This window comes from Erinaceus europaeus, chromosome 15 (assembly GCF_950295315.1).
Source record: "Erinaceus europaeus chromosome 15, mEriEur2.1, whole genome shotgun sequence".
Lineage (NCBI taxonomy): Eukaryota > Metazoa > Chordata > Mammalia > Eulipotyphla > Erinaceidae > Erinaceus > Erinaceus europaeus.
Window position 1 is genome coordinate 3,354,608 of NC_080176.1, and position 14,251 is coordinate 3,368,858.

At 49.8% G+C, this 14,251-nt stretch overlaps 1 protein-coding gene across 9 annotated transcripts in view; it reads right to left on the reverse strand.

Annotated features, from left to right (window-relative positions):
• The window catches only part of RBFOX1 (RNA binding fox-1 homolog 1), a 1,765,566-nt gene that overhangs the window by 1,691,460 nt on the left and 59,855 nt on the right, over window positions 1–14,251 (reverse strand). The gene's annotated exons all lie outside the window — the stretch shown is intronic.

Below are 14,251 nucleotides of genomic sequence, written 5' to 3' on the forward strand. Positions count from 1 at the left end.
TTCCTACCTCCTGCAGGGACCAGAATTCTTAGAAGGCTGGCCACTGGGCTCAGGAATGTGCATGCCACTGAGAGGTCTTGTCAAATCACTGGAAATAAAAGCTAGAGTCGCTGGAATAGATGACCCAAAATGAAAGAAGCATACTTTCATCAAAAGTTCCTCTAAATAGATGTTATTTTCCCAAAATGTAAAGGTAGGCCATTTTGCTTATTACTCTTTATTCAAGAAAACAAGGAGTTGGGGGTGGGCAGCCTCCGACGGCCGCCTCAACATTGCAAGGCAATTCGTATCAGCATTAATATTACAACAGGCACCGAGAAGAAATGGGGAGGTGCTCCCTGTACAAGAAGGGAAATCAGAGATGAAAATGCAGTTGCAAGATGAAAGAAAGTTATTAGGAAGCCGACTCAGTCCTGTTTCTCCAGCGTCAAGATAATCACATTAGCAGCTTCAAACGCTATGCGGTGACATCATTCAGGCAGATAGCTCCTAGCTTAAGTATGAGGTCTGGGAACTGTCATCCATTCTGTGTCAGTGGCAGGCCTAATGGACTGGCCTGATTTGTTACAAGCTGGCGCCTGTGGGAGTCTTTTGGGCTATGTCCACCTTTTCCCCTGAGTGACCCTCCTGGTTTAAGCAGGTCCAAGTGAGAACCCATCAGATCTCACTGAAACAAAAAATGGGGGTGGGGCAGGGGGCAAGCACACTTGGTTAAGTGCACACATCACAGCGTGCAAGGACCTGGGTTCAAGCCCTTGCTCCCCACCTGTAGGGGGAAAGCTTCACAAGTGGTGAAGCAGGTCTGCAGGCATCTCTGTGTCTTTTCCGCTATTTTCCCCTCTCCCTTCTCAGTTTCCCTCTGTCTGTACCCAGTAATAAATAAATTTGAATTTAAAAGAGAAAGAAAGAAGAAATGGGCAGCTCCTCATAACCCAATGTCAAGCGAGACACGGGTCCCTCACTGACAAGGGTCTGCTGTTCACAGAGGCAGTAGAAAAGCCTGTCCCAGTTTCCAGGTTGGCTTAAAGCTCACTTAGGTGGGAGATGGGATATTTTGGCTTTGAAAACATGTTGACCCAGATTTGATGCCTTCCACCACTGTGTCCTGGCTTTGGGACTCAGGGCCTGGAGTCACCCCTCTGCCAACCATACTTTTTTCTTCCACAACTTCTGTACAATGACAGTCTCCAACTCTTGTGGTAGTGAGAACTAGAAGGATTGGTGCACAAAGCATTCATCAACACTAGTTAGATCACTATTTCTATTATCAGTAAGATTTGGCAACCCAGGAAGTGGTGCAGCAGCTAGAGCAATGGACTTGGAAGCATGGGGTCTCAAGTCTCCAGCACCACAGCATGTGCCAGTGATGTGCTGGTTCTCTCTCAGCTGTCTCTCCCTTTCTCTCAAGTCTCTAATTAATAACTAGGTTTTGTTAAGGTAAGCTTTGAAACAGTGAAAAAGCAGATTCCAAAGAGGGTAGCCCAGGGAGTAGTTCAGCCAGCAGGAGTCAGGCGCACACCTTGCCATGCATGAGGCTATGGGTTTACTCACCAACACCACATGGATGGCACCGAGGGAATTTCCATGGATGCAGGGTAGTGTTGTGGTGTCTCTCCCTCCCTCTCTCTCTCTAGGTATCCAGAGGGAAAGAAGTGAACCAGGCAGACCATCTTGCCAGGCTGAATCAGGCCTAAGGGAGGCCCTGGGTTTACTCCCAGCCCCTGAATTATTAAAAATATATATATACATAAACAAATACTCATAGTACAATACTAGCATCACTCTGGGTTCCTTTTTCCCTTCACCAGCCTCCTTCCTCCAGTTTTTCTTCCCCACTCCCTCCTTCTCAGCAACCCTCCCCCCCCCACACACACACACACACGCATAACCCTTTGCATCCAAATCCTCAACTCAGGGTCCACTCTTGAGCAATCCAAGCTAAGATTGTCTAAATGAGGATTCCCCCCTGTTTGGTCTCTCTCCACCTTCTCATGCTACCCTATCCGTCTACACAGCATGATGGAAGGAGCTCAGGCAGAGACACTGGACAGACCTGGTTCAGATACCAGCTCTGTCCCCTTGCTAGCTAGCTAAGAGAATGAGCTCAGCACTGGGACATAGCTCGCCTAGGAAGACAAGCATTTCACCCTGGGCGGGGCCCTAGGTGCAAGCCCTGGCACTAAGCAGAAGCACCCAGACTCTAGCGGGAGCTCCATGGCTGTGGAACAGTCTAGGCTGGCTCTGCCTGTGTGTGTGTACCCCCTCCATCTCCCCAGAGCAGAAAGAACGGAGAAGTGGGCATTGGTATGGAGGTATGGAGGCATTGGTATGGTATCACATATCTGTTGCAAGACCTAGACCCTACAGAGAGAGAAAGAGTGAGAGAGAGGCAGAAATCTCCCTAGCCCGGCCTCTGGCTCCTCACTTGAAAAGCTATGCCCACAATGTAGGGTTTTAGTACAGATCCTGCCACCGAGCGTACTGAGCCTCTGAAGCTTTTTCCCATGCCCATTAGAGCTGCCTACTGGGAACAGAGGCCCCTGTAGGACTGGAGGGCTTGGCGTGAAGGGGCGGGGTGCAAAGAGCAGAATCTCGAGGGCCTGTCCGGGAGATGAGTTCAGAGAGGGAATAAGTGGCTCTCCTCGTGTGACTCTTCTCTAGGAAGGGAGTAAGGCTGTTCCTGGCGCCAGCTCCTGGCACAGAGGCTAGAGACCAGCTCTTTGGCCAGGGCTATAGTGGCCACTGGAAACCTGTATCTGGAACCAGAATCTTTCCTGCATGTGGCGATCACCGGTTAAGGGTTTGTGGACACCAAGTGGCAGCTGCAGATGATGTCTGAGTTTTGCAGAGAGAGAGGGGGGGGAAGCAGAGTCCTGGGGCTCTTTGTTCTGTCCGGGCGCTTGGGGAACAGCTGGGATACCCACAGCTCAGACCAGCCTGAATTCAAGTTAAAACCTAGCACTGGACTGGAACTCCCAGGAAAGTTTGTCCCTAAAAGGGAAGGAGACTTAAAAATTAATGAAGTCTGGGCAGCCTGAGCACTGACATTTTCCCAAACATCCCCCAGAGCTCTCCTGATTAAGGGAATCCGGCAGCTGGTTTCTGCCTCTGGTTTCCCAAGTCCCAGAGCTCCTGAGGGAGGAAAGGAAGAGCTACCAACTCTCAACTGGCTTTTCCTTCTCTCGGAAAAACAATTCAATTATGAGTGAAGCTGCAGACTCTCCAGATGAAGGCTCTCACCAGGCAGGCCAAGGAGATATCTGGGAGCTGAGGCTCCAGGGGACAGCTCTGTCGGAGAACACAGCCCATCCAGGCAAACTGGCAGAAAAGTGATCACACATATTCACCCACACAACTGAGAAATGAAGTCACCCGGGAGCCTCTGGAAGCTCAGGAAAGATCCCTGTACCTTCCAGTCCTGGCAAAACAGCAGTGAGACAGACAGGGCCCCTTCCCCAATACCTAAGGACATCAGGCAGTTAATTACACAAGTCATTTCTAACTGAGCACAGGAAGAGCTCAATTCAGAAGTGCAGGGTAGCCAGCAAGATGGTAGTGGGGCAGCACAAGAGAGAGGTTTCAGATGCAATTCTGGTGCCATCCATGTCCAGAACTCTGGTTTTTAAAAATTTAAATTAAAAGAGAGGAGGAAGGAGAAAAGTAGGAAGAGGAGGAGGAGAAGGAGAAGAGGAAGAGAAGGAAAAAGGGGAAAGGAGGGAGAGGAGGATGAGGGCAGGGATGCTCCTTGGTTTGAGAAAGGTCTGAGACCTGAAGGGTGAGGAGATTTCCAGACAAGGAAAAAAGGGAAGAATGTCTGGACAGAGCAAACAGTTGGCTTAGGAACCCTGTAGTCATGGCATGAGAAACAGAAAGAAGATTCTCATGAAGAGAGTGGGGGTGGGGGTGGCACATTTGGTTGAGTGCACTTGTTACAGTGCACAATAACCCAGGTTCAAGCCCCTGGTCCCCACCTGCAGGGGGAAAGCTCTGCAAGTGGTGAAGCAGAGTTGTAGGTGTCTCTCTGTCTCTCTCCCTCTCTTATCTCCCCCTTCCCTCTCAATTTCTGTCTTGATCTAATAAATAACTTTTTTTTTAACCTAAGCACTGTTCAACTTTGGTTTATAGTGGTGCTAGGTACTGAACCTGTGACTTGGGAACCTCAGGTATGAGAGTCTCTCTTTGCATAACCATTATGCTATCTACTCCTGCCCGGGCCTCATAATTTCTGCAACACGCCCAGCACACCATCAGTTCTCAGTGCTAACTGAGGTCTTCATGGTGGTGGTGTCTTTACTCACCCTGCCAATGAACAGCTGTTCATGCATTACCCAAATGCTGTGAAAATGCAGCTCGGCATGTCCAATTGGTTCTGTGTGCTAGGTGGAAGCCCACCTGCCACCCCATGGAAACCTCTGCACCTCGGTGGCTTCCCTGGCACTGAGTGAGAGCTGGGAGGCTCACCTGGGAGTGGCCTTCCTGTAGGCAAGCTGAGCACAACACTACCTGGCAGCAGGTGGAGGAGTCCAGCAGGTAACCAGCCTCCCTCCCAAAAAGGTGCTGGGTCACAGGGCACCATATTCAATACCCAGCTGTTGGGCTCAGGAAATGTTTGACACCTCCACTGGGGCCCCACACCTTTACCCAAGGCACCGTCTGCAACATGACACACGGGTCACTTGTCTCAGCCCAAGGCTGCAGCAAAACAAATCCTTCCCTGAGAGACAGACTACTTGGTAGAGTGCACACCTCACCATGCACCAGCACCAGGGTTTAGGGCACCAGGGACAGCATCAGAGAAAGCTCCACAAATGGTAGAACAGTGTCGTGATGCCTCTCCTCTCTTTCCCCCCCTCTGTCTCTCTATATCTGCAGTTAAGAGGAAAAGGTTGGGGGGCCAGGTAGTGGAGCACCAGCGGAGTGCACATGCACAAGGACCCAGGTTCAAGTCCCCAGCCCCCACTTGCAGGGGGACTTTGAGAGCGGTGAAGCAGTGCTGCAGGTGTCTTTCTCCTGCTCGATTTCTCTGTTTCTATCAAGAAAGAAAGAAAGAAAGGGAGGGAGGGAGGGAGGAAGGAAGGAAGAAAAAGAGAGAGAGAGAAAGGAAAGTTCGGGGAGGTGGGTTAGTCACTAGAAGCAGTAGCCTTAGCAGGCAATAAAAAGTGGTGACTCCTTTTGCAAGAAGAATGATGATGAGACGGGCCGGCTTGTGGGATGGGGGTCTGTGCATAGCTTTCTTCTTCCAGTAACTCCTCTTGGGCTGTTTTAGAGCCTCTTCTAACCTGGTGCTCTGGGAAGCTACCCAGCTGACCCACTCCAAAATCCACTTCTGGGGCCAAGAACTACCGGATCCTTGGACAGCGACTGTGCTCAGATCCCTAGCTCCTCTGTTTACCACATGGAGCAAGTAAGCAGCAGCAAGTCATCGGCCCTGAGGGTAAAGATGCTGGACCAGGAAGATTAGGGCTCAAATCCCAGCCCTACCTTTGCCACCCCAGGGAACCACGGGTAAGGCACCCTCCAGTTTCCTCTCCTCACAACAGGCAGAGATAACAGAACCTCAGGGTGGTCGTGGCGATGAAGCGAGACTGTGACCATGGAGTGTGATGGGCTCAGTGACCTGCTGGAGAGTGGCCAGAGCTTCCCCTCCACTCGGTGCACCCGTATGGAGTGGGGGCTGGAACCTGGGTCTTCCAGCATGGTAAAGCGTGGGCTCTACCAAGTACACTATCTCCCAATTCCTAATTAGTTAGCAACATGTATCTACCATAGACTGAATTCAGCACCCAATATCTCCAAACATGACCTGCTCTGAAAATGAAACAGACACAATTCAACAAGTTTAGATGGCAGCACACTGTGCAGTGTGGACCCTGACCCAACATGATGGATGGTGCCCTTTAAGAACAGGAAAGGCAGAGGCAGAGGAGCACGGGGGCCAGGAGGGGGGCCCACAGGAAGTGGAGGCAGGGATGAGCTAAGGAAGCTATAAACCCAGGGCCACAGAGCTTTCCAGCAAAAAGCCCAAGGTGAATGCCAGGAGCAGAGGCCTCCTCCACTTCAGCAGGGTCCGGGCAGCCAGCACCATGCACCCAGTCTCAGCCCGCGAGACAGCACTGTTGGTGCTACTTTGCGGGAGCCATCAGTGCTCCCTGATACTTTTAATATATTTCAGGATTATTCTTATTATTCTCCTTAAACTGTTCTCTCTTTCCCACCCCCACTAGGACTTTTCGGCCTGCACAATTCCACCATTCCCAGCAGATTCGATGACCACAAGTATCAAGTAGAAGCAGAAAGGGAAGGAGAGAAAGAGTGAGAGGAGAGGCACCACAGCACTGCCCCACTGTCACGAAGCTTCCCTGTGTGGGGTGCTCCCAGGGGGAGAGAGTGTGCCAGGGCTCGCAAAGCCAGCTCCTCAAGCACAGTAGTGTGTATTCTCCACCGGGTGGCCCTTTCCCAGCCCCCTATTTCCATGTTTGAAGATTATATTGAGAGAGAGGGAGGGAGGGAGGGAGGGAGAGAGAGAGAGAGAGAGAGAGAGAGAGAGAGAGAGAGAGGCACTGGCTCTGGCATATGCAGCACCAGGGATCAAACTGAGGACCCCATGATGCAAGTCGTGTGCTCTGCCCACTGTGCACGCCCTCAGCAACTGGTGTCACTTAATTCTCAGTGCCACCTGCGTCCTTTCTCGCCAGTGTGCTGCAGCTGACATTCTGTGCTGTGCTATTACTGACTTAGCATTGCTTGACACAGTTAGATTTGGGAAGGTACAGCTTCGTGTCTCCATATGTATGTGTGTATCAGTCACACATAGGCCACAAAGATCTATGTCCCCTCCCCTCTGGTAACTGATGTAGCTTTTCCAAAGCCCAAGACAGAGTTTGGTTATCTTTCATTCCACATAGCTTAGAGACCTTCTCATTCCATCAAGGGTTTCAAAGAGAATTTAAAGAAAAAATGGAGACACGCTCCGAGCATTTCCAACCTCTGCTGATCACAGCACAAGCCAGAGAGCCCTTAATGCTGCTCGATCCATGTCAGCAGCTGAGCAGATGAGTCACCCTCCCCCCAAGTACTGGGACCAGGCCCACACCCCGATGGCTGCCTGGTTCACGCTGACAAGGGGCAGCCAATAGCAGGTGTCTGAGAAGCTCTCCTGAAATGAGATCTGTGCTCCTACCAACCTGCCCTGGCACCTTCCAAGTCAGTGAGGTTTGCACCCCCTCCCCAAGGCAGGATGGCACTGAGGACCGCAGCTTTAGAAGGAAGATGGAGAAGGATACATGCCCCACTAAAGGCGTGGCAAGGGAGGGGCGGGGCAGGGCTGAGTACCGCCAAAGCAGTATAGATTAAAGAGAAGCTCCAAAGTATTGATCCTCCCACTCCGAGTCCGGCAAGACACACCCTGTGGCCCTGAGAGCAGGCACTACTGACACCCTCAGGCCTCATTACCCACCCCAGAACAAGGGGCCCAGCTTCTCCCTCCACAGGCCTGCCTGTGAGCAACATATCTGCCCACTCGAGAGCCTGGCTCTTCCTGTCCCCCCAGACATCCCACAGAGGGCTTGGGTCACAGGCCACAGACCCACCCTGGGTTCCTCCTGGAGATCACCTCTCAGACTGGGTGGCAGGCAGGAAATGACTCCTCATCACAACGACTTGAGCATCAGCAATGAGGCACACAGTGACAACAGTGTCTGGTCCCCGACAGGATGTCCTGAGAGAAGCAGTGATCACTGTGTAGTGCTCCGGCCCACCTGGCTCAGTAGGGAGCAGCCAGCAGAGGCGGCCACCCCTGTGGCTGCAAACAGCAATCTACCAAATATCTGGGCGGCACCAGTTACAGACTGAGAGATAGCTCACCTAGGAGAGCACACACTTGACCATGTGCAAGGACCCAGGTGAGAGTCCCGGCGCCCCACAGGAGCACCATGGGAACATCTGTGAATAGTGGGTTGGTAACATGGTGTCTCCTCCCTTCCTTCTTCTCCTTCTCCTTCTCTTTCTTCTCCTCATCCCCCATCCCTAGCCCAGTCTGTATTCCTCTATCTGGAATTCTAAAAGAAGAAGAAAAATAAAGGAAGCAGTGGACTCACTCGTATCTGAGGTCCCAGTAGACAAAATAATAAAAACTAAAACAAACATCTTAATGATGTGAAACATAAGCACACGTGGACACTGACACAGATGCACACACCCTGTCCATGCACACAACACCTTTACTCACACACACACACACGTCTATACACGCAGGCACACACACAAACGGGAAGTACCAAGTAAAGAAGAAGCCTTTAAAATAAGAAAATTAGGGAGTTGGGCAGTAGCACAGCGGGTTAAGCGCAGGTGGCGCAAAGCACAAGGACCAGTGTAAGGATCTCGGTTCGAACCCCCAGCTCCCCACCTGCAGGGGAGTCACTTCACAAGCGGTGAAGCAGGTCTGCTTGTGTTTGTCTTTCTCTCCCCCTCTCTGTCTTCCTCTCCTCTCTCCTTTTCTCGCTGTCCTATCCAACAACGACAACATCAGTAACAACAACAATAAAACAACAAGGGCAACAAAAGGGAATAAATAAATAAATTTTTTTAAAAAAATAAAATAGGAAAACTAGGCCAGTGAAAGAGTTCACTTAAACAATGGACCGCTCTGCCATATGCATGACCCAGGGCCAAGCCTAGCCCCTACTGCACTGCAGGAAGCTCAATGTTAGGTACTCACTTTCTCTTCTCTCTCTCTCTCTCTCTCTCCATATATATATATATATATATACATCTGGAAAATTCATCCTGGGGCAGCGGTGATCTTACAGAATAATAAGGAGGAAATGAGTGCAGTGCTGCCATGTGTTCCCTTACTTCTCTTACACTGGATGACAGATTGTCTTTAAGCAGATATAAAGAATGATATTTGGACCACTGGGGACTTGGCAGTAGAGTGTGTATTAAATAAGGGGATTATATCATCATTAAATCTCCTGAGTGTGATCACTGCACTGTGATCATGTCAGAGAATGCCCTTGATCTTGGGTGATTCACAGTCACGTGTCTGAGGGTAGAGTGTCACACTCTCTGCTCCTGAGCTCCAATCCAGATGAATGAGAAGTATGTGCATCAGATGTGTGCAGAGAAAGAGAACTCTCGCCAAGGGAACCATCTGACGACCGGGAAAAGCTTGAGAAGATAGTGGCTGCTCTATGTCTGCAAATTTGCTGTAGGTCTGACTTTGATTTTCGGAAGATCAACAGTTAGGATAAAGCTGCCAGATGTAGGAGCTGCTGGGTCATGCAGTAAGTGTTCTCTTAGCTTTGTTTCTAAACACAAAACTCCTCCTGGGCCCCATGCCAGCCTGCATTCCCACCAACAGAAGAGGAGGCTTTTGGTTGCTTGGCATCCTGCTACCACGTGCCACCGCCCAGCTTCTGTGGTGACTGTACCTCAGGGTGACTCTGATTTACACTCACCTGCTAGACTAAGTTTTGTCACATGCTCATGGGGCTCAAATGTGTCTTGGCAGAAATGTCCCCAACAGTCCAAAGTGACAGCTGCACAGCTCTGCTACTTGACTAAAAACCACTGGCTTCTGCACGTGCAGTGAGTGAATCTTTGTGGCATGAAACTTACCCTTCGATAAAGGAATTATAGCTGTTCCTGTTGTCGTTGTTAGGATGGGAAGCTGGGTCAGTCAGCACCATTCCCACCACAGGGGAAACAACTAAACATTGATAGCATGGTGGGATCATCAACCATTAACTGCAGAGAGAGAAATGGTATCTCTCCAGCAAGTCCTCAGACCTGGGAAAAGGTTGAAGCCAACCTCTCCCTCACTGCATTAGCCAGGGGTCCGCACTGGCCCCTAAAAACACAAGGCAGGAAGCAAGTACAGGAGTTGGGAGATGGCTCACCCAGGACAGGGAGCCCCTTGCCATGTGGAAAGCCCCAGTTTTGAGCCCTGGCACCACAATGGAGCACTGTGGGTGGCATTGGGGGGGGGGGGCTTAATGGCTGGTGGCATAGTACTGTGATATCTCTCTCTATCTCTCGCTCTCTCTCTCTCAGATAAAAAGAATGAGACACTCTTCCTAGGAGCAGTGGAATCACATGAACACAGAATTCTGGTACTGGAAACAAAAGTAAGGTCAGTTGCACACAAGTTCCCACAGAGAGGAAAGGCTTGCTCCTTTTCACAGAATCTACCATCATGGTCATAGCAGTGTGACGTTGAGTTGAATGTCTGCCATAACATGCAGAGCTGAGCTGCATGATTCTCTAAACCCCAACCCATTTGACAAAATGACTACAACCAGGGCTGGTGAAATAGCATAATGGTTATGGAGAAGACTAGCAGGGCTGAGACTCCTAGGTCCCAAATTCAATCCTCAGAACTACCATAAGCCAGAGCGGAGCCATGCTTTGGTAAAATAAATTAACAAACAAATAAGAAAATAGATGCTTTTGTGCAGGGATGGGGATATGCTAAGAGACTCATGCCTAAGGCTCCAAAGTCCCAGGTTCAATCCCCTGCACCACCCTAAGCCAGAGCTGAGCAGGGCTCTGGTAAAAAAAAAAAAAAAAAAAAGTAACAATGACTAAAACCCATCAGACAGGTCCCCGTGGTAGCCTTTCCTTGTCCTCCCCCCTAATCGGATGACACGAGAAATACAGCTTCTCGTGAAGGGGGTGAGCTGTTTTCCCCACCTCATAGGGAGGCTGGGAGATGGAATGATGTCATGGGCATTAAAGCTCTGGCAGAGTGCTCAAAGGGAACGTCATTACTATCTTTGCACTCAGACCTGCCAGGCGCTAGAATGGCGCCTGGGCCCAGCAAGGTGAAATAAATCAACTCTGTGTTATTGATGTAGCAGTATGCTGGCTCCCACAGGGGGGCAGAATCAGAGCAGCATGGGCCCCTCTGAAGACTCTAATCTTCACAAAGCTACACCACTCTGAATCTGCCTGGCCCATGGGTGTGACTTAAACACTAGTGGGCAGTACTGCAGCGCCAATGTCTTTGCACATGGCTCACTGCTGAGCCCACTTGCTGCCACCCTATTGGGTGGCACCTCTTGGACACCTGCCACTGAAGTCAGGATAGAGAGAGCAACTGCAGGAAGACAGGCAGGTCCAGCGGACACGAAGGTGACTTGAGAGGGAGACAGACCGGACCTCAACCTCACCCTGAACACCACACTGCTTGCCCTGGAGGGGTTAAGCTGGAGCACCCCACATACCATCCAGAGCTGATGTCCATATACCAGGACACCCCCACAGAGGAGAGAAAACCACATCCCGGTCACCAGACATCTAACAATATGCTTTGCGCTCCATCTGCCTCCAAAGAGACGACGAGCTTCCTGTCAACACTTAAGAGTGGGCTGGGTCTCTCAGAACAAAAGAGCTCCCAAATTCTTCTCCTTCCCAGACAGCTGCTGGTTCCTAGTTACTCCTGACAGCAAGTACATGCATTAAGCACACCCAGGGAACCAACCCCATCCTCCCCTAAAATAAAATTAAAAAATTTTTTTTTCTTGAAAGTTAAAAGATCTTACTTCTACCCGGGGCTTTCATTTCCTCTCCTTCAAGTGCTGGTTCTATTAAAGCCAAATTACACCACAGAAATGACTGTGGAGTGTACATCAGCAGATCAATTTATTTAATTAGCCTGGGTAATTATAGAGGAGTGAAAAATGCCTTGTGGTGGGAAGGAGTGAGGCACTGAGTGGCTGGTGGGAATATGTGGTTTCTGGCCAGGGACAGACGGCTACGTGTGGCGAACAGCTTTCAGCAGCCTCTGGGAGGCGCTATGAGGCACGGTGCCCACCCAGCACAGCCCTGGGGTCCCCACCAGACCCAGACAGAGAGCTGCAGGGGTGGCTTCCACAACATTCAGAAGCAGGGAGGTTTTCTTGTTTCTGTCTTCTCTCCTTCCCTCCCTCCCTCCCTCTCTCCCTGCCTCTCCTTGTCAGACGAATAGCATGAGATCTAGTCTCTCAACAAATGCTTCCTGCACAGTGTTGCTGGTAACCAGAGATACAGTCTTACCCCAGAGCTCTAGAACTTACCCAGCTGAAACTGCCCAGAGCCCCACTCCAGCCCCAGCAAGCTCCCTCTCTGCTTCTGCCCTTGTAGATCCGGCCCTCCACATGTCAGGGGAGCCACTGGCCCCCAGTCCTCCATTGGCAGGCTTACTTAACATAATGTCCCCCGGGTTCCTCCAGCATCTTGCACATGGCAGGGTTCCCTTAAGGCTGAATAATACTCCTTATGGATAACAAGGGTTGGTGAGCATGTGGAGAAATTGGAACGCTTGGACACTGTTGGTGGGGATGTAAAATGGAATTGCAGGTAGGAATGCAATAGACAGGTTCTGCTATAAATAAAAAAGAAGAAGAACCAAATGACTGCACAATCCAGCAACCTCACTTCTGGGTAGATATACACAAATTGAAACTGGGGTCTCAGAGAGGTGTGTGCACATGCAAGTTCAGTGCAATATTATTCACAGCAGTCAAGATAGAAAATAAAAATAAACGTCCACCTACGAGTGACTGGGTAAGTTAAAAAGGCAGTGAGGTTTGCAGACCTGTACCAGTGCGAGAATTCTCACTGACTCTCCCCTGGAAAAGGAGCCTTTGTTCTTAACCAGCATTAAAGAGAACATGCCCATTAAGCACATTTATTGAGCACCTACTGCTTGATCTTTCTTCACTGGCAGGCAGGGAAGCCTGTATGAACAGGGGCAACGCAGAGTTGGGGACAAACATGACAGAGGCAGCCAAGCTGAGTTTGAACCCAAACTCCACCTTCTTGAAGCGAGTGCTTAGCTTCCCTCTGCCTCAGCTTCCTCAGTGGTAAATAGTGTGACATCACTGGTCTGTAAGCGAATCGGTAGTCTGCAAATAATATAATAATAGAAACACTTGTGATAGGGGCTGGGTGGTGCACACTGGGTTGAGCACACATGTTACCAGACACAAGGATGCAGGTTCAAGTCCCCCAGCCCCTGCAGGGAGAAAGCTTCACAAGTGATAAAGCAGGGGTATCTCTCTCACACACACACACTCTCTCTCTCCCCTCTCTTTTCCCCTCTCTCTCCTCCCCCCCACTCCCATCTCAATTTCTCTCTATCCTATCAAATACAAAAAACATAATAAAACAAAAAAATGATTATAAAAAAGAAATGGCCATGATAATAATACCCACTGCATATGGCTATTGAAACAAAATCCTCCTTTTTTAGAGAAAGGGTGAGAAACAGAGAGAGGAAGAAAGAGAAAGAGGAGATATCATAATAGTGTTCATGAAATGTCCCTTTTGCATGGTGCTTCCATGTGGTGGCCAGGAGTTCAACCCATGTCCTCGCACATGGCAGCGTGCGCACTTGACCAGCTGAGCTGACTAAGTCAGTCAGTCCTCTTGGCCCCTGAAATGCTCTTTTAAACGTGTTTCACAGTGTGGCACGTACAAAGTTCTCAGCAAATTTTACCAGCTATCTGTTATTACAGCAGTTGATAATCAGATGTAGACAGTAACCATTTGTTGGCTGGATGGTGGAACAGGTACACTGGGACAAATACCTGGGATGGGTAACTGGGAGGGTAGGTCAAAGCTCAGGTGGACAAGTAAATGAACATGAACAGAAAGGAACTTCTAGGAGTGTGGTGTCAGTAAGAAGGCATGATGCATCTTTGTTTCAATTGTAATTATTTTTTTAAAACTTTTTTATTATGATTTGTTTTCCCTTTTTGTTGCCCTTTCTTTATTGTTGTTGTAGATGTTATTGTTGTTGTTGCTGATGTCCTTGTTGATGGATAGGACAGAGAGAAATGGAGAGAGGAAGGGAAGACAGGGGGAAAGAAAGACAGACACCTGCAGACCTGCTTCACCACTTGTAAAGCGACTCCCCTGCAGGTGGGGAGCCGGGGGCTCAAACTGGGATCCTGACACTGGTCCTTGTGCTTCAGGCCACTTGCACTTACCCCACTGCGCTACCACCCGACCCCCTATAATTATCTTTTCTATGTACCTCAGGCTTTGTGTTTTATAATGAAGCATCTTGTATCAAATCTGACTTAGAATGGCAGCTCAGCGCCACACATCCTACTCTTGACTATCCTCAAGGCATCCTGCAACAAGCGGGGGTCCTGCCTCCACCACAGCAAAACCAGGACTTAGCCCATCCCACCCTTCAGGCCATTTTCCACTCAAGTGACACTGTGAGGCCCTGGCTCCTGTGTCCCTGCACAGTGCCCTCTCT